This window comes from Sebastes fasciatus, chromosome 2, assembly GCF_043250625.1.
Source record: "Sebastes fasciatus isolate fSebFas1 chromosome 2, fSebFas1.pri, whole genome shotgun sequence".
NCBI classification, from domain to species: domain Eukaryota; kingdom Metazoa; phylum Chordata; class Actinopteri; order Perciformes; family Sebastidae; genus Sebastes; species Sebastes fasciatus.
In genome coordinates, this window is record NC_133796.1 from 22080655 (window position 1) to 22104464 (window position 23810).

Genomic DNA, 23810 nt, shown 5'->3' on the forward strand with positions numbered 1-23810 from the left:
ACACGGAGCAGAAGAAGAAGAAGAAGAAGCATGCAGCCGCTTGGCCGAGTTGTTGAAATTCATCCCCTTTGTGTATATTACAATATCCTCCATTTTTTCTGCCCCTTCCAAAACAACAAGCCTCTCGCCATCTTGGTTATTTTAAATTCGTCCCCCTTCTCTCTCTAAGCACCCCCTACCTCTCTCTCTCTCTCTCTCTCCTCCTATAACTATCTCCCTCACACTAACACACATACAGGGACACTTTAAAGGGAAATGGATCCACAGTTTTCTGTTTTCAAGTTCTTACCAAAGTTTTATAGTTTAATGAGACAGAAGGTCACGTCCTGTTTGTGGTTTATTAAGCAAGAATATATGAAGGGGGTTTAATAGTTTGATGTGAAAGAGAGAGGGACAGTTTGTGTCGACATGTTTGCTTTAAAAAAAGCTAAATATAAAGTAGTGTTGTAGTGTATGTCAGGATTGTGATTATTGGAGATAAGACAGACTCAATTAAACAAAAGTATTTATTAAGCTAATATGTTGTTGATTTGAAAGTTTACTCTGAACATGAATGAATGAATGAAGAAAGGAAGGATATTAATTACCAAGAATGTCATTAAAGGGAAGAGAAGTGACGTAGTGTTGTAGTGTATGTCAGGATTAGGATTATTGGAGATAAATCAGGCACAGCCTCAATTAAACAAAAGTATTTATTTAAGCTTATATGTTGTTGATTTTAAAGTTTACTATGAACATGATTGAAGGAAGGAAGGATATTAATTGTGGTTTTCTAGCAAGAACATGAAGGTGGTTTAATAGATTGGTAGTTTGATGTGAAAGAAGGGGCACAGTTTGTGTTTGTTTGTCGACATGTTTGCTTTAAAAAAAAGCAAAATATAAAAGTGAGGTAGTGTTGTAGTGTATGTCAGGATTGTGATTATTGGAGATAGACAGCCTCAATTAAACAAAAGTATTTATGCTATTTTTAAGTTAATATGTTGTTGATTTGAAAGTTTACTCTGAACATGAATGAATGAATGAATGAAGAAAGGAAGGATATTATTTACCAAGAATCTCATTAAAAGGAAGAACAAGAATAAGCTGAGTTGTTTGAAATAATTATGTGATTAAAAAGGTATTTATTGGCCTTTTAGAGAAACCTGTATTGGTGTTCTTGTTGTTGTTTTAATGGATTTTCCCAGATTGACAAAGCAAAATATAAAGTGACGTAGTGTTGTAGTGTATGTCAGGGTTGTGATTATTGGAGATAAGACAGGTTACATGCCTCAATTAAACAAAAGTATTTATTTAAGCTAATATGTTGTTGATTTGAAAGTTTACCCTGAACATGAATGAATGAATGAATGAATGAATGAACGACTGAATGAAGAAAGGAAGGATATTAATTACCAAGAATCTCATTAAGGTGAAGAAAAGTCAAAATGAAATGTAACTGCCAAATAACAAGTGATTAGACGTCCTTTGAATAAGCTGAGTTGTTTGATTAAAAAGGTATTTATTGGCCTTTTAAAGAAACCTTTATTGGTGTTCTTGTTGTTGTTTACACAAAGTTGAATTGATTAATGGATTTCCCCAGATTAACAAAGCAAAATATAAAGTGACGTAGTGTTGTAGTGTATGTCAGGGTTGTGATTATTGGAGATAAGACAGGCACATGCCTCAATTAAACAAAAGTATTTATTAAGCTAATATGTTGCTGATTTGAAAGTTTACTCTGAACATGAATGAATGAATGAATGAATGAAGGAAGAAAGGAAGGATATTAATTACCAAGAATCTCATTAAGGTGAAGAACAGTCAAAATGAAATGTAACTGCCAAATAACAAGTGATTACACGTTCTTTGAATAAGCTGAGTTGTTTGAAATAATCATGTGATTAAAAAGGTATTTATTGGCCTTTTAAAGAAACCTTTATTGGTGTTCTTGTGTTGTTTACACAAAGTTGAATTGATTAATAGATTTCCCCAGATTGACAAGTTTAAGACAGTGCACATGCATCTCTCATCATGGGCTATATAATGCTGGTTTGCAACAGTTTAGACAGGAGACTCTTGGAAAAAACGGTGACCTTATTTAATTTCTTGTCATCCATCTTACAAAAGGTGTTATTTTAGCTCATGCATTTGCTCTCTGTCCCTCGCAGTTAAAACTTGATCTCACTCTCTCCCTCCATGTCCTGTGAGCAGTTTAAGAAAGAGGAGGGGAAAAGAAAACAAACGGAACAAATGCTTTGAAATGGAAAATCTGATCATTTCACCTCCCACCTCTTTTGTTTGCCCGTTTATTGCTGCAAAGCTGGAGTGCAGAGGAGCAGATGTTTAGCCAAACATGAAGGCGCGGTGCCTCTGTCCTTATGAGGACGGCTCTCCCTCCTCTCACTGCTGATGCATCGACATGACAGCTGCTTGATTTCATGGAGCTGCTAAGAAGCCATTAGTGGTATCAGTGAATTGAAACGGAACAGTGTCTCGCAGTTTTTCTACCACTATCATAACTATCTGTATTTGTTGTCTGGCGTCGTTTGTGCAGATTTGTTAGAAAATGTGAATCTCATGTGTGCGTGCAGCTGAACATACAAACCAACAAGAAGTGCTAATATATTTGTGCAGTGTGTTTTCCCATAATTTGAGAGAGTGAGCAAGAGCAAAAGTGAAGAAAGGGGAACAAATCTGTCAGAGTTTGTTTGCCATGTTGGTTTGAAATGAAAGCACACTGTGCTACCTCAAGCACACTCAAATCAGAGATGTCTCTTCTTGCCAGGCCAGGAAAAAAAAAAATCAACTCGTTTGGAGTTTTATTCTCTCTCTCTCTCTCTCTCTCTCTCTCTCTCTCTCTCTCTCTCTCTCTCTCTCTCTCTCTCTCTTTCTCTCTCTCTTTCTCTCTCTCTCTCTCTCTCTCTCTCGCTCTCTCTCTCTCTTTGCTTCTCTTACTCTCTCTCAAATTGGAACTGTTGTTTTTGAAGAGATAAAGGAGGACTTCCGCTTGACTTGAACATTCAGGAATTAAGGATAGACATAGTTAAGCCCTATTTGCATGTCTACCAAAGTCACAGCAAACGGTTGCTATTGACTAAGCTGATTAGGTGAAATTAGGTTCACGAGCTCTGTGTCTGGGGGTGCTGAATCTGACAGAACTTGGACAGCTTTTGAGAAGACAATCCCATGTGCACACATGGCTGTATTCTCTATAATCCTTTACTATTGAATATGGTGCTATCTTTCTTTTCTTCTTTGGAGGAAACCCATAGTTTGTGTCTTTTTTTGTAAATGAAGTGAAGTGAGATTTATTAGGTGTGCATGACATCGATCAAGTCGTTGGTATATGAGGCAACGCTTGCTTAAAAATATGTCACAGCTTCACTTCGTACTGGGAGTGATATTAAAATGGATGCATCGGGCATGTGAATGATTCATCTGTCAATTATGACAAGTGCATGAGTGTGCACTTTAATTTATTTATGCCATAACACACTATTTCTGTTAAATGCGACAACAACAAACATGTTTCGGATAATCATCAACTTTTGTGATGATTGAGCAGTTCCACATTTTTATGTTAACCAAAACTTGTTTTCACTTGTGTGACAGTCGGCACTTATAAGGGTTCACCTGCTGCAGAAACAAATGCAAGAACAAAGTAAATGCTATGCCAAAATTGACCAAAAGTGTGCTCGTCAAGTGTGCTTGATTAATCTCTAGAATATTTTCTCAATCATTTGATTACTTGATTAGTCTATAAAATGTCAGAAAATTATGAAAAATGGCAATGAGTGTTTCCCAAAGCCCAAGACAAGATGTCTTGTTTAGTCCACAACTCAGAAATATTCAGTTATTAGTAAAGAAATCAGAAAAAAATCACATTTAAGAAGCTGGAATCAGAACATTTTGACTTTCTTTTCTTAAAAAATGACTCAAGCCGATTAATTGATTATCAAATAGTTGGCGATTAATTTAATAGTTACAGCTAATCGAGTAATTGTTGCAGCTCTACAAGGATTACACTTATAGTACAGTTTAAACTGAAATGTAAATATCCATATTCGTATCAGTGTTGTTAAACATGACAAGAGAAATGATCAGTTATTTAAAAAAAAGTAAACATTTCAATATTGCACATCTCTAACAGTGAGTTTGTTGCTGATTAAGCCTATCACTGACTTCCCTGGGCTACAGTATGTACTGTACAAGATATATCATAATGTAAATGATGTATTCCTTACACATGATAGCAGAAGAATAAATTGATAATGACTTTTTCATTACCATACTTATGCAATGATACTTTTTTTATGGTCTATATAAAGTTCTTTGTAACGTCCAACTCCCAACCTAAAAATTTCATGCCGTTGTTATCAGTATTTTATATTTAGACAGATATTAATTAGCCCTACAAACAATCTATTGATAATAATGGCCATCTGGGAGCCCTGTCAAATCTCTGCATGTTAGCGCTGACACAGAGCTGTGAAATTTGGAGAGGAAGAAGAGGTCTGCTCTGTGTTAACCAAATGATTCAAGAACTAATGTTAGACATACTCCTGATCATATTTCCTCATCCCTCGCCATCCATCAGCCATTTACATATAAATGTTCATGCACAAACACAGAAAAACAATAATGACAAATGAAATAATGCACCATAGAAACTGAGGACTTTAAACAGATGTTTTGGAAGTAGACATTAATCCTATAAGGGCTAATGGTCCTTTGAGAAGAAGACGTATTTTAGCACAAGCCCTAAAAGCTTCTAGGCATTAGATTGATCATGCCTCTTATTGTTACAGATGAAATCGGTGCTGCTGTGTGTCTGTCATGGCCTACTGTTGTGTTGCTGTGTGTTACAGGCCCATGCAGGCAGCTCACGTATTGATACGTGTTTACATGGCCTCACAGGTTAATGTCCTCTCAGCTGGAAAGTTGGTTAGCTCTCAGATGATCTACCTAACCTTATGTTGCCTCGCTATTTTGGTAACACCGCAGGTTCACTGGAAGTCCTGATCATCATCAGGGTACACAAATAATTGTCTAAAGTGAATGCTTGGCGATGGCCGTTGTTAATGTGAGCTTCTTTTTTAAATATTCTGCGTATATTTGAGCAGAAATGTCTGCCATAATGAGAAATGCATCCATGTTTTGAAAGCCAAGCTAATGAGATAGGACACATATGCCTCCTGTTGTAGAAAACAAATGAACAATCTCAACTGTTAATTAAGACTAAACAAATCAACACCCGTTTTAGTCGTCTCTACATTGCTGTGTGGATTACATATGGTGGATTAATTACCGAACAATAAGCAGTGTAAAGTGCAAGTGGGTCACCCCGCGTTGACTTTCAGGAGACAGAAGACAGAGCGGCCAAATTTGGGAGGGAAAGACGATAAGCTGCTTCTTTGCCGTTCGTCCCCTGGGCCTCTATTTATCATTCAATGTGAGAATTTCCTTGATGAAAGTCAAGGTTGTTTGTGCTCGCTCTGTCTCGTTTGGATGCCTGTTTTTCCACCAGCAAGGTGAAAAGGTTGATTTTCCCCTCCAAAGAGATGCATTGTTTTGGAAAGTTCGGGCTAGTTTCTTTTAATGAAGTCTCAAAAGGTCCTGATGATTTTTTTCCACTTCAAGGCTGTTGTTGTTTTCTACATTAGCGAGGAGGCGAAAATACAGATGTACTTCTTGTTTTGCTGAGCCGTAGAACAGCATGCATAAGTCCTCATAATTCAAGTTTGTCTCCATCACATATTCATGCGGTAAAGACACACAGCAAAGAAGGTTTTCACTTTATGTGAGCTTAAAGCATCCTCTTAATGTAATCTTTATAAAACCTAAGAGTGACAAGAAACAAAGAATACGGCAACATTATGAATGTATTTCTTCTCTTGAAAAGAAATCACATCAGTGTTATTGTGCTTTATACATTCAGGGTCTCTAAACATTAGCTGAAATAGGCTGGATTGGAACAGCATAAACATGATGTTGTTAGTGATTTTGTTTACTAAGAAAACCAAACAAAATGTTTTCTGTCGTTTTTCTCCCCTCCCTGTCCGTCTTGTCGAGATGCCCGTCATTTTATCTCAGCAGGAACTTGATTATGGAAATGTCAATGAAGTCTGGAAAACCTGCTATTTAGTTGGATGTTTACCACACCTTGACATTCTCAATCTGTAGCAGGGGGCCTGTATTTACACTTTTCTCTACAATTCACCCATGCTGGCTGTGCTCAGATGGGAAAAGGATACTGGGAATGGAAAAGAAATAGGAAAAAGGTTTGGGATGTGGGAATGGGAATGATATTGGTTTCTCTATTGGTGTGCCTCCTGGGTCAGTGGGGTTCTTGATGATACTATAGAATAGCTTGTAGCAGGCAGGGGAGCTGTGAGCCTCGGTGGGTGTTAAGACGCACGTAGACACACAGACACAAACACACACCTGCTGTCAGAACACAGGCATTTACGCATAGGGACAGGACACACACATACACACACACACACACACACACACACAAATGCATGAGATTGCGCCTCGACAGCCCCCATTTATTGATCTTCTTCAGCATTTAAAATCTGGTCACTCCTGCCACAAAGGCTTTTTATTTTAGCTGCGCTGGCAAAGCCTGCTCCAAGCTAAGCCAGAATTTTAAATATTTAACTCCTACAGAGCGCCATGAGAAATGACAAGGATAGAGGAAAAACAAATAGGAAAGCAGTTTTGAGCTGTGCAATAGCTATACGTGTGTTTGTTCAGAACCTTGTTTTATGTAAACCACACCGGTACAATCAGCTCTGACCGTGTCGGCTGTGTAAGCGTTACCGTTTAGAGAGAAAAATCAGCATATACAGCGCCTAGTACTTCCCTTCATGACATTTTTATCTTCACATGCATCCTTTATTTATCTCCAGAAAAAGTTGCAGGAAAGAAATAAGCATTCAATCTAAATTTGACTTAACTCAGTACTGACCTACATGGCATCACCTTGTTAGCAGCGCAGGCTGAAATGCTAACAGTCATTGGATTAGTCATTACTGGACGTGGGACAAGCTGCTGTTTTTAGCATTTTAAAGTTAAAAATGGATACCCCTGTGTGGAGAGGCGACTCAACGATGTCTAATCCACAGAAGCCCTGTAGCACGCAGTCTCACAGTCATTACCATCTCTTTCTCTGAGTATAGTGTGTTTCTCTCTCTCTGTTCTCACTTGACACAAAACCAGGTATTAAAACATTTATTCCCCCTTTTTCTCTTCTTAGGAAGTGTTCAGTTAGTCCCAGATGGTGTAGAGGAAATGATCTGACTAGCGCTGTTCACACTACATTTCGAAATAATTTGTCCTGAAAAGGTCAAAGCACATTTCGAAACACTTCCACATTGTAGTGGAAATTTATGTTGCATTAACTTCACTTATTAAAAAACAGCACCAGGCAGCCAAACCACGAGGGCTTCCTCACGCAGTCGAACCTGCTGCTGTTGTTGTTTTTCTCTTGTCCAGCTATGAAAGCCTAGCCCTGCTTGGTCTTTTGGCATTGTCCCGCTTTCCCCCTCTCTCTCTCTGTGTCTGTCTGTCTCTCTCGCACTCTGTCTGTCTCTCGCTCTCTTTCGCTTGTGCTCTCTCTTTCTGAACGATGACACTGAGAGACAGCTGTAACGTGAGACGCCTCTCGATCCTGGCAGGGGCTTCGAAAGCCGAGGCAGAAGGGAGGGAGAGGGCCTTTATCTGAGACTGGGGGCGCTGACCTCCCTCATTCCCCTTCTCTTTTTCTCCTCCTTTCTCTCCCTGTCTCTATGTCTGCTAGCATATCCTATCCTCCCCCCACCAACAAAAGCCAAGACTGCACTCTTAAAACAAGTGCAATGTGGAAACAATGTCCCCCCCATCGCAAAAACTCGGTGAATGAAATAGTTGCTGCTGTTTACACCATTTATATTTGCATGTTGCTTTTTCCTCATCTTTTGTCTGAGTGAGATGGATGCAACTCATGTTGGGTTGTCAACACTTCACAGCATATAGTGAGTGATAATTGAGTCGAGTGACATATGTTTGTGATCTGTATAAGGACACTTTTGGTGTGTGCACTGTGCATGCGTGTGTGTGTGTGATGTAGATGGAAACATCCACACATCCTCCAGGCTACGGCTGCTAAATCCTCTGTGAGAGCTCCCGTGTGTAATCCAAACATTTAGAGCTAATTTAAGCATGCAGGCAGGAGCAGCATCCTTTAGGAAACAACAGCTCTCTCTTGCTCTCTCCATCCTCCACTGTGTGTGTGTGTGTGTGTGTGTACTATGTATGTGTTTGTGTGTGTGTGTGTGTGTGTGCATGTCTTGTTGTCGCTGGAGGGAAATGAAAGCACTCAATCACTCACCTGTCAGAGTACTTCAAATTCTGACCATAACACACACACACGGACACACACGGACACACACACACGGACACATATGTGCATAGACACTTACCCCGGAGGGTTTGACAGGACTGGCCCTTTATTGACTCCCTTGATCAAGGAGACAGCAGATCCATTTAATAGAAGCTCCACACACACGTACACACACATAGGCATTGGAATCAAAGTGGAATCACATCTGCTGTCCACACAGCTCCACTATAGCATTTTCCCCTCATACAACAGAGCTGGCAGTCATTGAAAATTGTGGCTGTATTGGGTGTTGAATTAAATCTTAAAAGCCAATTCTAACACCAAGCTGTTCTCATACACCGTTCGTAGCTATACCTACGAAAAGTAATGCACTATAATTCATATACAGTATATCCCACAAAATCAATTTGTATGTAATCCACGTAAACCAGGTAGTAAAAAGAGCGACAAACTTAGGAAGGAAGACATTTTTGTTAAGATACGCCACTTCAGGTGTTATTTAAACCCAAACCACAATCTTTTCCTAAACCTAAGTAGTTTTTGTCGCTTAACTTCCGTACTTAAGTTACACCACTTCTGGAGTTATTTTTACCCAAACCACAATCTTTTCCTAAATCTAACTAAGTAGTTTTTGTCACGTAACTTCCGTTTTTAAGTTACGCCACTTCCGGTGTTATTTGAACTGAAACCATGATCTTTTCCTAAACCTAACTCAGTCGTCTTATAACTTCCGTACTTACGTTACGTCATTTCTGGAATTATTCTAACTAGGGCTGTCAATCGATTAAAATATTTAATCATCATTAATTGCATGATTGTCCATAGTTAACCGCAATTAATCGCAAATTAATGACACATTTTGTATCTGTTCAAAATGTACTTTAAAGGGAGTCAAGTATTCAATACTCTTATCAACATGGGAGTGGGCAAATATGCTTTCTTTATGCAAATGCATGTATATATTTATAATTGGCAATTAATTAACAACACAAAACAATGACAAATATTGTCCAGAAACCCTCACAGGTACTGCATTTAGCATAAAAAATACGCTCCAATCATAACATGGCAAACTGAAACCCAACAGGCAACAACAGCTGTCAGTGTGTCAGTGTGCTGACTTGACTATAACTAGCCCCAAACTGCATGTGATTATCATAAAGTGGGCATGTCTGTAAAGCGGATACTTGTGGGTACTCATAGAACCCATTTTCATTCACATATCTTGAGGTCAGAGGTCACGGGACCCCTTTGAAAATGCCCATGCCAGTTTTTCCTTGCTAAAATATAGCGCAGCTTCATAGCGTTATTTACAAGCTATTGTGACATGGTTGGTACCAATGGACTCTTTAGGTTTTTTCTAGTTTCATATGATGCCTGTTTTTCATTGCGGGATATGCCAAAAGTGTCCTTGTTTGTGTCTTTACACCAAAACAGCTCTGACTCACCTCTTCACCACATCTTGTGTTATTGTATGGAGGGTAATCGTGTCACGATACAAGCCCAGCCTGGGTTATATAGGCTTGTTCTGTTGGCCTTGGCCCCCGTGCTCCCCACTTGGCCATGTTTTGTGCTGAGTGTTTTGGAAGGCCAGTTAGCCAAGAGGGTGCTGGGAGGAGATGTGACAGCTGTGTTGGTCACGGCTACTCTGACCTTCACACGTCATCTTGATGGATCATCAAGGCCGTAACGATACACCGGACCTGTTGTGTGTGGGCCTGTGCTAGCGTGATTATCTACTGGCAATGATCTGATCACATACTGTACTGATATCATTGTTCCAAATGCAACTGCGGTGGACAGCCACTGCAGCGAGGCCAGGTCGACTGTATATCTGAATGAGATATATCCTTGCAAAGAAAAGCAAGGGAAGGAAGTGGATTGGCTAATGCAGCAACGGGCTCTCTGCCATTAAGAGAGGAGTTATCATGGCAACACAACAACACACTACACACAGACAAAAAAGACACACAATCAAGCCTGCCTGGTATTGCATATATCCTACCTCTCACAAATGGATTGCGCTAATGTTCTGAGCTTTTCGCCAGTCTCAGAGCGCTTTACTTTGTGTGTGCATGTGGTGTAACCCGTTCCCTTGAGATGGCACTTGCTCCATCAAGTCAAGGAAGAAACCATTTAGTGGAATGACAAACACACACATACGCAGTCAGCAGCACCGGGAGGCTGGGAGGATTTGAATTGCACTTAGACAAACGTTTCTCACACAAGTTCTTTATTCCTCCACCCGCTCCCTACTTTGCCCTGAACATACACTTACTCACATACAAAGGTAGTTGCACAGAGATTCCATTTTGTCAGCTTTCAGCCCCAGATCATGTAACAATAAAAGATGCTGCCCTGCAGTTAAACACTGCCAGTAAATCACAGGGCAAAGAAAGCTGGGAGAAGCACTTATTTTTAAGCAGCATGAGAGACCACACTGGGGGGAAGGGGTTGAGACAGATAGGGTAAGACAGAGAGAGAGAGAGAGAGGAAGAGAGAGCTTCTTTGTGCACTGTGTACTGGCATTGTGTGTGATGAAGAGATGAATCACTGCTATTTAGGGATTGGTTTCCTGCAACTGATTGTGTGACGACTCGGTGGCGGACAGACTGTCAAGACTTGCCTGTTTTGTTCTGGGGGCTTCAGGAAAATGTCTGCGGCCAAGTCTCACTAGCTCACTACGGGGCCCAGTGTGCCAGAGATCAACAGAGACAACAGAGACAAACACCTCACCAGTGTTGCTCTTCTAACAAGGCATCAAATATTAAAAAGCAAGGGATTTTAGACCAATCTCAATATGTGTATTTTCAGAGTACACTTGTTTTCCGTGCTCAAATACCAACAGAGTTTTTTGTGAAGGAGGCTCAAATGAAACATGGTGACCTTTCTTTCTTTTTTCTTTTCCTTCTCTTTGTCTTTCCCTCTTTCTGTGGCGGGTACCTTTGTATTTAACCCTGTGCAGATGCTTTTATGAATCCTAAAGTAAAGTCAACATCTGTGTGGCTGAGGCAATGGAGGTAGATTAGTGAAACCAAACCAAACAATTCAGGGAGACGTCATAACAGTTCTGTTGAACACTGTCCATGTGCAAGCATGCCCGGAGTGTAAATGCAGGTAATTATAACTTTGCAGATAGCACTTGTTTTTTCCGTTAGTGTTTTTGCCTTTTTCAAGTTAATTAGATGGAAATTACCAAGTAATGATGGCTATAATAAAACTGACATTTTGATTGTTACTCAAAAAGTAATAAGTTCACTAACATAACTTCAGGCAGTAATTTGTTGTATCACTTTGTTCATTATAGGCTATAACAAATAGCTTTGTGTTACTTTATATGTATTCTCTCACATTAAATGAATCCTTAGGTAAACCTTCTTTTTGCTTGTGTAATAAAATGGGAAAATCCTAATAATTATTTCACTTTTCAAGTTATGTTTATTCTCTTATATTTTAGACATCCTTTTGAAATTTTATAAAGTTTGTATATATCATATAGAGCTGAAACAATTAGTTGATAAAAAATAATCTGCAACTATCGTGACAATCGACTAATGGTTTATACTTTTCAAGCAGCAACAGTTGTGAGGATTTTCTTTTTTTATCTTATGCAGTAAACTACATATCTTTAGGTTTTGGGTTGTCGGTCAGACAAAACAAGCAATTTGATGATGTCATCTTAAAAGGCATCTTTTTACAACTTTTTGACATTTTATACACCAAATGATTAATTGAAAAATAATCTGCAGATTAGTTAATGGTGAACAGTCCAAATATCACATACTGACATGATTTATGAGGAAATTGCAGTTGAAGAAGACTACAGACGTTATGTCTTAGGGGAAAAAAAGTGTGTGTTTTGTGATATTTGATCCATCTGCCATTGATGTAAAACTGGTAAGATCTTCCAGTAAAATGAGGTTAATAGACTAACAGCCTGATTCTCAGTCAGGCAAATGATGGCAGACAGCACTGGCTTTCTTATCCAGTGTAATTCACCTGCCTCGTGGCTGGCAAATCATTTTCTGTGCTGAAGCCCTATGAGCAGAGATCCTTTAATCATCCACTAATAGGCTTTTATGAAAAAGCCGAAGATGAATTCAGCCTACCTGGCTCTCTGTTATCATTATCACTGCGATGAGTTATCAAAGTATTTGTGTGTGTCTGTAGTCGGTGCTTGCATGTGTGTGTGTGTGTGTGTGTCAGTTTGTCAGTCTGTCTGTGTGAGAGTGTGGATAATGACGGGAACCATTGCAGTTCGATCGGTGTGATTATTATCAACACCGCCAGTCGAGGTGATTTCTGTCCGGTGATGAATTGAGCTGTAATGACAGATGTGCGTTGCATTATGTGCCACAGACTTTGACATGACCGGAAGGCATCTAAGAAGACAAAACCACTTATGCTCATGAACTGCTATATACCTATATTTTAACACGGGAGTCACAACAAGTGTCATTTACAGGAATTACTAAAAAAACAGCAGTGAAAATTACATCTATTTTAAATTGTGCGCAGGATTCGGTCACTGATGTAAAAATATATAATTGTAATAGTTGACCACATTCGTGCTGCTGAAGTGTCCACCAGACTTGAATCTGTTGCTGGTGACCAGATGGATGTGTTTACTGTCAACAAAACCTTGTTAGATAGCTACCCACACACGCTATAACGCTGTCTGTGTGTTGGTGTGTCTGTGTGTCTGGAAATGTCTATCTTCGCTATGTCTGAGTGCATGTGCATGAGGAGAAGTTTGTCTGGTTTTTGATACCATCTAACCATGCTGACACAACTGACAGTGTAGCCGAAAAACTCTTCTTCAGAGTTTTGCATCAGTCAGACATCATTCAGATTCAAGAGTAAGTGTAATAAAAGTTGTAAAACCTGTGTGTGTTTGCTTGCTGTAGTATAATATACATAGCAGGGTGGCGTCTGTTATGGTGAGCTGCTCAGATTAGGCTCAGGCTGTAAGAGCACAGGAGGGCCTTAGAGACAATGCATGAGAGATGGGCGTGAGAACGCTGGCGAGGCTTGGTTCTCTGCAAGAACTGTCTTGTGTTTGGGGAAAATATCCTCACTACTCAAAGCTCCAGTGTCTGGATCCATTTCTAACAAACAGGTTTTGCAAGAAAGGGCTCGGGGAGAAAGAGACTTTTTTGTGTGTGTGTGTGTGTGTGAATATCTTTCTGTGTGTGTGTGTGTGCGCTGCCACAGCTGTGTTTCAGACGTCACTGTACTTTTTGTTTGATGTGTCTGAAAACCACAAATACTAAGCTGTGTTACTGTAACTTTGATATCCAGGCAGTTTTAGGGGCCTCATCCCCCCAGGAAAAACTTTCAGCATCATCACATCACTGCATATAATCTAACCTTTTATTATCATATAAATGAAAGCATACGGGAAAACACATTTCAGTCAGATTGTATTTTTAACCTGAACCACAGTGATCTTTTGTTTCTGCTTTTTCTCCAGGTGTTACAGCAGTTATGTCAAAGAGCTGAAGACATCTCTAACAGTGAGTACACACGATATTCATGTCTCTTCTTTTCCACTCCGTGCCCCTGGTATATATATTTTGTGCATGCTACAAAATAGTTGATGCGTGACTTTTTAAAATATATATTGTCACACACTTCTGCTTTTTTTCATGGCACGCCAGAGCAAACTTGCAGACTCCTCCAGTTTCAGGCCTAATTTGATTTTCATTCATTCAGTGAAAGAGGATGTTTTTTTTTTTTCTCCCCCAATTAAATTTAACAAGAGCCCCTTGAAAAGCAGTTGTTATGATTGCATTACAAATTCGGGGTTCATTCAGTGAATCAAGCAATTAATTAGATTTCTCCCATTCTAATCAGAATATTTGTCTGAAACGTACGCGCCTAATAAACATCCTTTGACTTTGCTATCTGTTCGGCACCAACGCTGTGCCCTGCAGTGCTTCTGGGTTAGGATCTTGGATAGTGTGTAGTTGTTGCGATGCGCAGCTGTAATCTCCTCCTCTCTCCGTCTCCGTCCTTTTTCCCTTCTTTCATTTTCTCCCCTGTTTCCTCACTCTGTCTCTGTGTGAGAGCTATAGCAGTACTCAGGGGCGCGGCTGCGTCCTCAAGGCTTCGCTTCACACACACCGAGGTGGCAGTTTGTTGTTCCACGCACAGACAATGACTTGCACTTTTCTGTCCTGCCTGACTTGATGGCCTTGTGCCTGTGAGTGTGTCACCAGATCAAATGGGATCTTTTATAAAACGTATACTGAATGTGGAGCTCAGGGAAATACTTGTCTTTTTAGCCTCGTATGTTACCAGACCTGATTATATCTAACCGTTACTGCTTCATCCCTGGCTGTGAGTGATACATTATATCCCCCCGCAGGTTGGTGCGAGCTGGTTGTATCATTTGTGATAAGTATTGATGAGTCCTCTCTTGGGGAATCAATTTCTAAGGGGTGGGGGGCGGGGGTGTAGCCTTGTAGATCAACCCCCACCGCTGGCTGTTCCTAACTGGTGTCTTGGCTGCCTGACTTTTCCTGCAGCCCCATAGAGAACAAGCACAGCAGAGCACGGGGAAAGATGGAGCTCATCCAAACAGCCATGGTGTAATTAGCTGACATTTGTTGCTTGGAAGACAAGAGAAGGAAAAAGGAAAGAGCTGCTCAACTCAAACACCCAAAGGAATATGCAAATGTTTAGAGAAAATGAAAAGAAAGAGAATTGTGTCTAATGGCATGGAGATATAATTATATTACATTCACATATGTGTGTGTGTGCGTGTGTGTGTGTATGTGTGTGTGTGTGTGTGTGTATTATGAACCCATTGAACTTTATGTGAGTGTATTTGTCAGTGTTTTGCCACTAGAAGGCACGAACCACTGGTCTCCAGAAAGGACTAATAGATATATTAGACTAACCAGGGTGCTTTCTCTGCTACAAGATGACACCTTTGTCTGCTGTTTAGCGTTCTTGTCTTTAAGATATTCAACTACATCAGCTACGCATAACACAACTGAGCTACACAGCACCCACATGAAGCAGTCATCCACAACCGGGCTCCGGTTCCAGGAAGGTTGTGCGTGTATATGTTTGCATGTGTGTGTTTGTGTGTGCATGCATTTAGGGAGAGAGAGAGAGAGAGCGTTGTAATGCATGTGGACTATCTGTACTTAAGCCAAGGTGCTGCGTGAAGGAGCAGCAATGCTTACGCAGCCCCATCTGCTTGATCCGAGCTTGAAATGCAATGCCTTTTAATGACAAAATACTGAGTGGCTGGGAGGTGTGCAGAAAAGGGAGGAGTGTGTGTGTGTGTGTGTGTATTAGTGAGTGAGTGAGTGAGTGAGTGAGTGAGTGAGGGTGTGTGTGTTGTGTGAGTGTGAAATAGAGAGGAATAAAGGGAGAGGGAGAAGGAGAGAGAAAAACATCTCGAAGGTCAGGAGCAGCGGGCGGCCGTAGGGGAGAGACACGTGAGACAGAGATAGTCTTGCGTCAGCCCCACAGCAGTCCGTCTCTTTATGTGTGTGTGTGTGTGTGTGTGTGTGTGTATGTGTGTGTGTGTGTGTACGTGTGTGTCCTGTGGGGCCAGCATTTCCATCTGCATCCCACCGTGTGTTACAACGGAGCAGCATGCCAGTGTTTCTATTCTGAGTGTCTTGATCTGCAAGGATAGATAGATGGATAGATAGATGGATAGATGGATAGATGGATAGATAGATGGATAGATAGATAGATAGATAGATAGATGGATTTGTGCACATACATGTCGTACATTACAAATTACTTACGAGGCAGTCAGTCACTGAGCTACAGATAATTTTTTACGTAACAAACGGAGGAGGGGGGGGGGGGGGGAGGGGAATGGAGGGGGGGGAGAGAGATCACGACACGACGATGTTGTCACAAGACCTGAATAGGGTTTCATCAATCCTAGCAACTACTATCATTTTCAGCTCTTATTCATGAGCCCTCTTTGTTTCTCACACAGTCTCTTTTTTTTCTCTCTCCCAGTGCCCTTTAAACTGGTGCTCTGTTAGATTGGGGAAGTGTTAGAGATAACGCCTAAACATTTAGTACTTTGCACTTGCCTCGGAGCTAAGATTGTTAAAAAGCTGCTGCGAGGTTGTCCTCGGGATAGGGGAGCAGCGTAGACACACTCACAGCATTAGTTTGGGCTTACCCATTCATGTCTTTTTTTACTCCCGCTCTCTCCACACAATCACACACAACACTGACCGTTCCCCTTCTCGCGTGGTCTCAACAGGGTTCAGTCCTCCAGCCAGACTTTTCATTCACCCCCGTCGCCAAACAGCCTCTGCTCTCCTTGTCCCCATGAAGGGCTGCGGTGTGGGGCGAGGCTGCTCTTTTACAGACCCTTGTGCCATGAATCACTGCTCGCACCCGGGGAGCCTCAGTCCACTCGGGGGCTGCCTGCCCGGACGATAATGTGCGTGGTCATGAGGGGGCCATTTTGAATAGAGGGCCAGACAAAACAGGAGCTAAAGAACCCAAGCTGTGAGCTTTCCCAGAGAGGGCAACAATGGGAGTGGGTCTTGTGTGACGTTAATGTGTTTGCTGTAGTAGAGGGGAGATGTTGGACACACAATGCTGAGTTTTGGGTGTCATAATGTAACATAATTGCATGCCCGTAATTTATGAAACATTAGAAGTAGACCTTTAAACCCCCATACATCACAAACCTTTTAGCCCCACACAAACGGGATTGCAATTTGAGCTCCTTGGACTCACCAGCCCTAATGCCTGTTTTGCTGTTAGGTTTGAAAACAAGACATGGTGAAGCCTTCGCTATCTTGCGCTTATCTACCAACCTAGCAGTCACATCACGCTCACTCTATATAATTTTTATTGCCCGGGCATTTCGTTGGATACAAAACTGTTGATGGGTGTCATTTTAGGACATTTGCATGTTTTAAGAAGCATGTGATTTTGGCTAAAATAAAGTTCTGCGAGCTTGATCGGTGCTAAGTGTGTAATAATGAATCTGTCAAATGGTTTATTGGATTTAAATGGCATTTTACATGTCATGTTTGTTGTCCTTTCTGGTTTTACTGTTGTGTTTACTGAATATATACACTTACGTTTTTTACAGCCTAACTAAATTTGCTAATATGACTATTCAGACCACACACACTCTCTCTCTCTCTCTCTCTCTCTCTCTCTCTCTCTCTCTCTCTCTCTCTCTCTCTCTCTCTCTCTCTCTCTCCTCTCACACACACACACACACCTCTCACCCAATGCCAGCTGTTGCCCTATGAGAGCCTCCAGGTTTATTGGGTCTATCTGCTGCGTTTATTGCCAAACCACATCTCTTCAACTGTCTTTATTCCTTGGTTTCTGTTTCTACCATGGCCCCTTGTCTCTTGACATCCTCCACAGCTTCCTGCCCCTCTAACCTCTTCCCCAGATCTTCTTTCCTCCTCCGCTATATTTCAAAAACCCACACACTAAACACAGAGTCCACTACGGACCTGGTTTTCTCACTACAGTGTGTGCCTGTGGCTGGGAGTCGTTTGTCCCTATACTGGGCCTGCGTGTCCCAGGGCCTGTCGGCCAGGCCAGGTTGTAACCTGGATACAGCTGCAGTCCAGAGGAGCCATTAGCAGTGCCAGGAGGCCCCCGTCTCCCAGTGAGGGCTCATTACTGTATTTGTGCAGTCACACTTCTCCTATGAAACACAGCAGTGTGTCTGGTGAAACTAGCCAGGACATTGAGCCTCGGGGAAACCATTACGGCTCCATTTGGAGTTCTGAGAGAGAGAGAGGGAGGTTCATCGAAAGAGAAGAACGAATACTAAGAATGATATTAATCATTAAACACATCCAGCTTTCCCTGTACTTAACTGTGAGAGAGTGTGAGTGGTATCTGTGTTTATTGGATTTTATTTGCTCTTTGTTCAGTGTGTGTGTGTGTGTGTGTGTGTGTGTGTGTGTGTGTGTGTGTGTGTGTGTGTGTGTGTGTGTGTGTGTGTGCTCTCTGAGGCCCAGTTCAGCTGTCTGGTCTGGTGTGCAGATGGCTGTATTGGGGCCTACTGAATGAGATACCCTCTTTCTTTATCTGTCCTTGTTTCCTTTCCTTTCCCTTCCCCTCCTTTCCTCTCCTATATTTTTTTCTGCTGGGTTTCATTTACCAGTTACATCCCTGGCTGCCTCCTCTCTTTCATCACTGCATCTGCTGAGGGCCATCTTGGGCAGAGGAGAGTTTTCCACCGCTCTATTTTCTCTCTCCCTCCTTCTTTATGCGCCTCTCAGGGCTCAGTGCGGCAGCTATACGCGGTGGCTTTGGAATGAAATGTCTCTTAACCGAGCCATGTGCCCCGGAGCTACGGTAATTGCAGGTGAAATTCAGCTTCCTCTTTAAAATGCCATCTCTCATTTCCAGTTACCGGCCCCCTCCGTATCTCTCCCTCTTTCCCTGCCTCCCACCCCTCCTGCCTCGCTCCCTCTCTCTCCCTCTGGCTGTCTTTCAGAGGCGTGTGAATCCCTCAGCCCCTGTCGCGTCTCTCTGCCCCAACAGACACTCCCACAATGCACAGCGCTGATGGTTGCACAGTGATATCAGCCATGCAGAGGAGAGGGAGGGCCGCTGTAGACACATACACACTTAATGTGTGTGTGTGTGTGTGTGTGTGTGTATGTGTGTGTGTGTGTGTGAGAGAGAGTGCAAAGATAGTATGTATGACAGAAACTGAAAGTGTGTGTTTGGTTGTGAGTGGGAGACAATGAGCGTATACGTCTGTGTGTACACGAGAGGAAAAGAAATGTGTTGTGTGTGTGTGTGTGTGTGTGTGTGTGTGTGTGTGTGTGTGTACAGCGTCAGCAAGGCGTGAGCTGTGTAGAGGTGACATCAAGGTGAACACGGCGTGCGGAATGCTCTGCCGACTCGGGAGGCAGCAAATGGCTCTGTGGCAGATGGAGTCTTTGTCAGGGAAGAAAAATGGCAGCTCAAGAGCGTCAGCGAGACCCCCCCAACCCCCCCCCCCCCCCCCCCCCCACTCACACACACACACACACACACACACACACACACAGCACTTTCTATCTGTCTCTACCTCTGTCTTTTTTTTTTGCACAGTTGGTCACACACATGCATAGATGTATGCATGTACACACACATGCACACAAAGACAAATGCACATACACATATTGACACACATACATCATCACCCCCCCCCCCCCCCCCCCCCCCACCCCTCCAACCCCCCACGCCCCCTCCTTAGTGAGCTGGGCTGGCGGGCGTTGACCTTCCCCTGCTCGGAGGGTTCCCTGGCTGTTTGATCAATTATCCCTCTCCCATTGTTTACCAGGAAGCTGGAGTAGAGAGGAGAGGAGAGAGAAGGCTCAAAATGGCCACTGTCAGGTGGAGGGATCCATTTCCCTGCCAGCAAGGGGGTGGGGGTTAGGGAGAGAGAGGGAGAGACGGAGAGACCAGAGCTGTGAAGCATGCTTAGAGGGAAGGGAGGAGCGTCTCTCCCCGGCAGCTGCCATGATATGACATTATACTGGAGGTACAGCTCTGACAGTGGTTACCATTTGTGATGCTGAACGTCATCTGTTAGACTCCTAAACTTTGGACAAGTGAACATTAGTTGTCTCTATTCAAATCCTAAATAGTGTATTTTTCAGTGCACAAATCAATCCCCGTTTGAAAAGTACTGTCATGTCTGCGTAATGCTGCACACACACACACACATGTTATGCATAATGCCACAGTACTGCAGGTACACGTCCTATTTTTAGAGTGGAGAAGTGGGGGGGGGTTACATACTCTAAAGGTCAGGTGGCAGAGAGAAAAAAACGAGTGGGAACAAATGATGCACTAAGCGAATGACACTCTGAGGTCCTGCTTTAATATGTATGTATCGCAGGTTGATGGCTGATTTCATTAGCGCCTCTCATTGTTATGCATAGATTGTCCTCCTGCAGCAAAATGAATATTGTATTCACACACACACACATGCGCGCACACACACATATTCACACACATAGTACAACAAACCGCGTTTTCCAAGGAATACTGTATGTTTGGATCTTGCAGGGGGCTTGAAGAAAAGGCTGATGTTTCCACGGGCTCTTATCTGTGTCGGCTATAATTAAAACAATTTACGGCGCTGTCGTTTTTACACGGGTTTTTGGCGCTGCTGTGAACAATTCCTGTCAGGTAGTTGGTGTGATTATTTAGGGCTCCTTGTTGATATTAGAGTGAATTATTTTCAAGGCGGCAAAGAAAGGCTATCTTTGTTTACATGACTTGAGCGGACTAAGTCATGTCGTGTCTGAGGGTTCAGATTACGTCACTTCAATTTGAGTAAATCTATGTGTGTGTGTGTGAGAGAGAGGGAGAGAAGAATACGTTGAGTGCTACCCATTAGTCTATGTGTTTATGTGACTATATGCTCATCCTTCCTCACACAGAATACATATGGTGGGTGCGTGAAAATGCCTGACCGCCTCTTTCTAATCCTCCAAGATGACTGTGTTTCAGCAGGAATTCAAGTCCTTAGTGGGACATGAGCAAATGTTCTGTGTGAGATATTAATAGCTATTGTGGGCGGAAAAGGAAAAAAAAAGCTTCTGCATTTTTCCATATGTTTTGTAAGGAAACAGTCCAGATGGATTATCTCTTGGTCTGGAGCTTTCTCTTGCCTCAACCAGCTCAAGTCCAAGTAGACTTGCCAGAGACACACACACATAGACACACACACACACACACACACCACTGAGCTCACGCTCCTCCCGTCTGAAGTACAACAGGCTATTACTGATTAACATGTCTAAACTCAGCCAGTTCAGAAAGCCACTCTAATTCCTTTTCCATCTTGCGCTCATATGAATCATGGGTGACGCGACGGTCTTTATTCCTAACATACCTCACGTTCCTCGCAGTCACAGAGATATGTTTGTCGCCTTTCTATTTGTTGCCTGAGAAACCATGTTGGCTTGTCTTCTCACATTTCACACTTGGTTTCATCCCCTTAACCCCTAATGCTCAGCCTGGATGGGCTGCCTGACCTCTTGAGTCATGGATGTTAGACTCATCGGCAGCACAAGGGCCAGAGTTGGGTTATATTTTGCCCGGTGATTGTAAGCATGGACGAGAGCAAACTTTCTTGGATTAAAGATAAAAAAAGAATCCGCTCTTTCACAACACATTTGTCATGTTTGATTTTCATTTTGAAGCTTTTTGTTTGCTGCTTTTTTTATTCATTCTTTAGACTTGGACTTCTCTAACAACATAATTTCATAGTCCTGGTGAGCCTCATGGTCTCTTGAAGATTTATCAAGTGTTGAGACCTAGACGTTCACACTTGGCCTTGTGCCTTTAATGCGGAGAGACAAAGCAAAAACACCCACACTCACTCCTTCTTTCCTGAGAAACATTATGTGCTGTGACAAAACGTCACATATTCGGAGTTTCACAGCAGGCTGGCATTCCAGGACAGCAAAGAGGAGATAATGTCAGTGCGCTGCTGGTTAACTCACTGTTTTATCCTGTTTCTGGGCCACAAAGCGTGAAGGGTGTCTGTTGATGACACACATGCATACCATGCATACACACACACACACACACACACACACAGACCACTTTGCCTCTCCCAGCCTGTGAGACGACAAAGGCTAAAAAAACTCACAAGTGACAAAAGATGCCCATAGACATGGCTGCCAGCGTAGACAAAAGCTACCCTCTTCTGTGGATGCATCTGTTTTCTTTTTTCTTATTTTTTGACACATGCTTTCTGGAACCAGGAAGTGTGCCACACTGACTGACAGGATGTAGGATGATGTTGTGTTGGCGTTCGAATTATGCTTTTAGAGGTCACAGTCCCCTAAAATAGTACATTATTGTGCAACATATCGACTTAAAGGGCACGCTTTGTGAGCGTGTTGATTCCTCATAACGCAGTGCTGCTATATTTAAATGAAGAAATCATGAAAATCACCTAGTCAGCAACGGGGAAAAAAAGAGCTTCCTCTCTCAAACCGCCCACACTGCTTTCAGCCTTGTTGTGACTTGTTTGTCTGTCGTTGGAGGATTTCGGCTTCTTCCAGAACAATTGCACTTACAAACCCCTCAGCTCCCGAGGATGGGAGCTGGTTACACAGCAACCACGCTCAAAAAAACACACAAAAAACACACAAGTGGATCCTGGAAACTGGAAAATACTCCCTCTCCCACCACGATGGAGCCTCTCTCTCTGTATGCATGTCAAGTGCACGCATGCTATTGTTGCTTTCATCACTGGTGGTGTGTGTTGTCATGTGCAGCTGTTTGCTCTCCAGTTAGTGTGCTGTGTAGTGAGTTAGTGGAGTTACGGCAGTGTGGAGCTTCTCTTCGCACGGAGCTTCTCTCTGATTTATTCTTAACATCTGTCTTTGGCAGGTGTGTGGAACCACAAGGTCCTCTCTCTGAGCCTGTGATGTAGCTATGATTGCAGGCAGTGTGTGTCTGTGAATGTGTGTGTGCGTGCAAAACAACAGAGAGGGCCTTCCTCCACCCCCTCCTTGGGATGAGTCATTTTTGAGCCCTGTGTAATCCAAGCCCGTGTTTCATGTGTGTGAACAGACAGACCCTGAGCAGTGGTCTTGGTCCCGACTCCCTCTGGGGCAGTGAGTGGGTGAGACACGGCTATCAACAACAGGCCCAGGCAGCTTCGGTTTCAGCCTCACCACCACACAAGGAATCTGCTCGTCGTGACACGGGCGCAGATACACACACCAAACACAAGCATACATTCACGTAGAGCCAAAGCTATTATTCTTTTCCCTCCTTAGCTCCACCTTAAATGATATCAGGTAACAAAAGGGGGATTTGTGATTGGTTCAACTATAAGGAAGTGTTGGGATCCAGAGGATGGACCAGTGGATATAGTTTCACATGAAAAGATAGTGTGACACAACGGTGACGCTCAGTCTAACACTGTGTGTCGGTGTGTGTGTGTGTGTATTTCTGGTCACGTGTGTATCCACCTGTGGGTGTGTGATTGCAGTTCAGTAATGTCAAGACTGGGCTTGACACAGTCAACAATGGAGGCTCAAATATTTTGACTTTTTATGTGAAATCACACAGAGGAAGTGTGGTGACACAGGAAATAGGGCCATGTCACAGGGGAAAAAAGGAGCCCTATTTTGTGGATATTCTGCACAGCATTTCAAAGCACCCCATCGCCGGTGTGACAAAACTCTTTTAAAAGCACAGCTGGACTTTTTAAAAGGGTCTTCTACATTTGCCCCCAGGGGGAGGAGGGAAAAGTGTCCTGGATAGAGTAGCAGAAAGGTGATACTGGCAAAAAAATGGTGGAGTGAAGCTGTTTCCATTATGAAGCTCATTTATTATCTTTTTATTCTGCATGCAAGGGCAAAAGTATCATATTGTTATTGAACTGCAGAGAATAGAAACCTTTTCCCATTCATGTGAAATATTTAGTTGAAATTTCAGTTTCTCC

The 23810-nt window shown here is 42.4% G+C and overlaps 2 protein-coding genes across 12 annotated transcripts in view; one reads left to right on the forward strand and one right to left on the reverse strand.

The window, feature by feature from the left end:
* Positions 1-23810, reverse strand: part of psmd14 (proteasome 26S subunit, non-ATPase 14) — a 187859-nt gene that overhangs the window by 141599 nt on the left and 22450 nt on the right. The gene's annotated exons all lie outside the window — the stretch shown is intronic.
* The window catches only part of baz2ba (bromodomain adjacent to zinc finger domain, 2Ba), a 69509-nt gene that overhangs the window by 953 nt on the left and 44746 nt on the right, over positions 1-23810 (forward strand). For all 11 annotated transcript variants that reach the window (XM_074614376.1, XM_074614414.1, XM_074614385.1 and 8 more), the window contains exon 2: positions 13839-13881. The gene's annotated coding sequence lies outside the window, so the exon portion shown is untranslated. The remainder of the gene's footprint in view (positions 1-13838; positions 13882-23810) is intronic.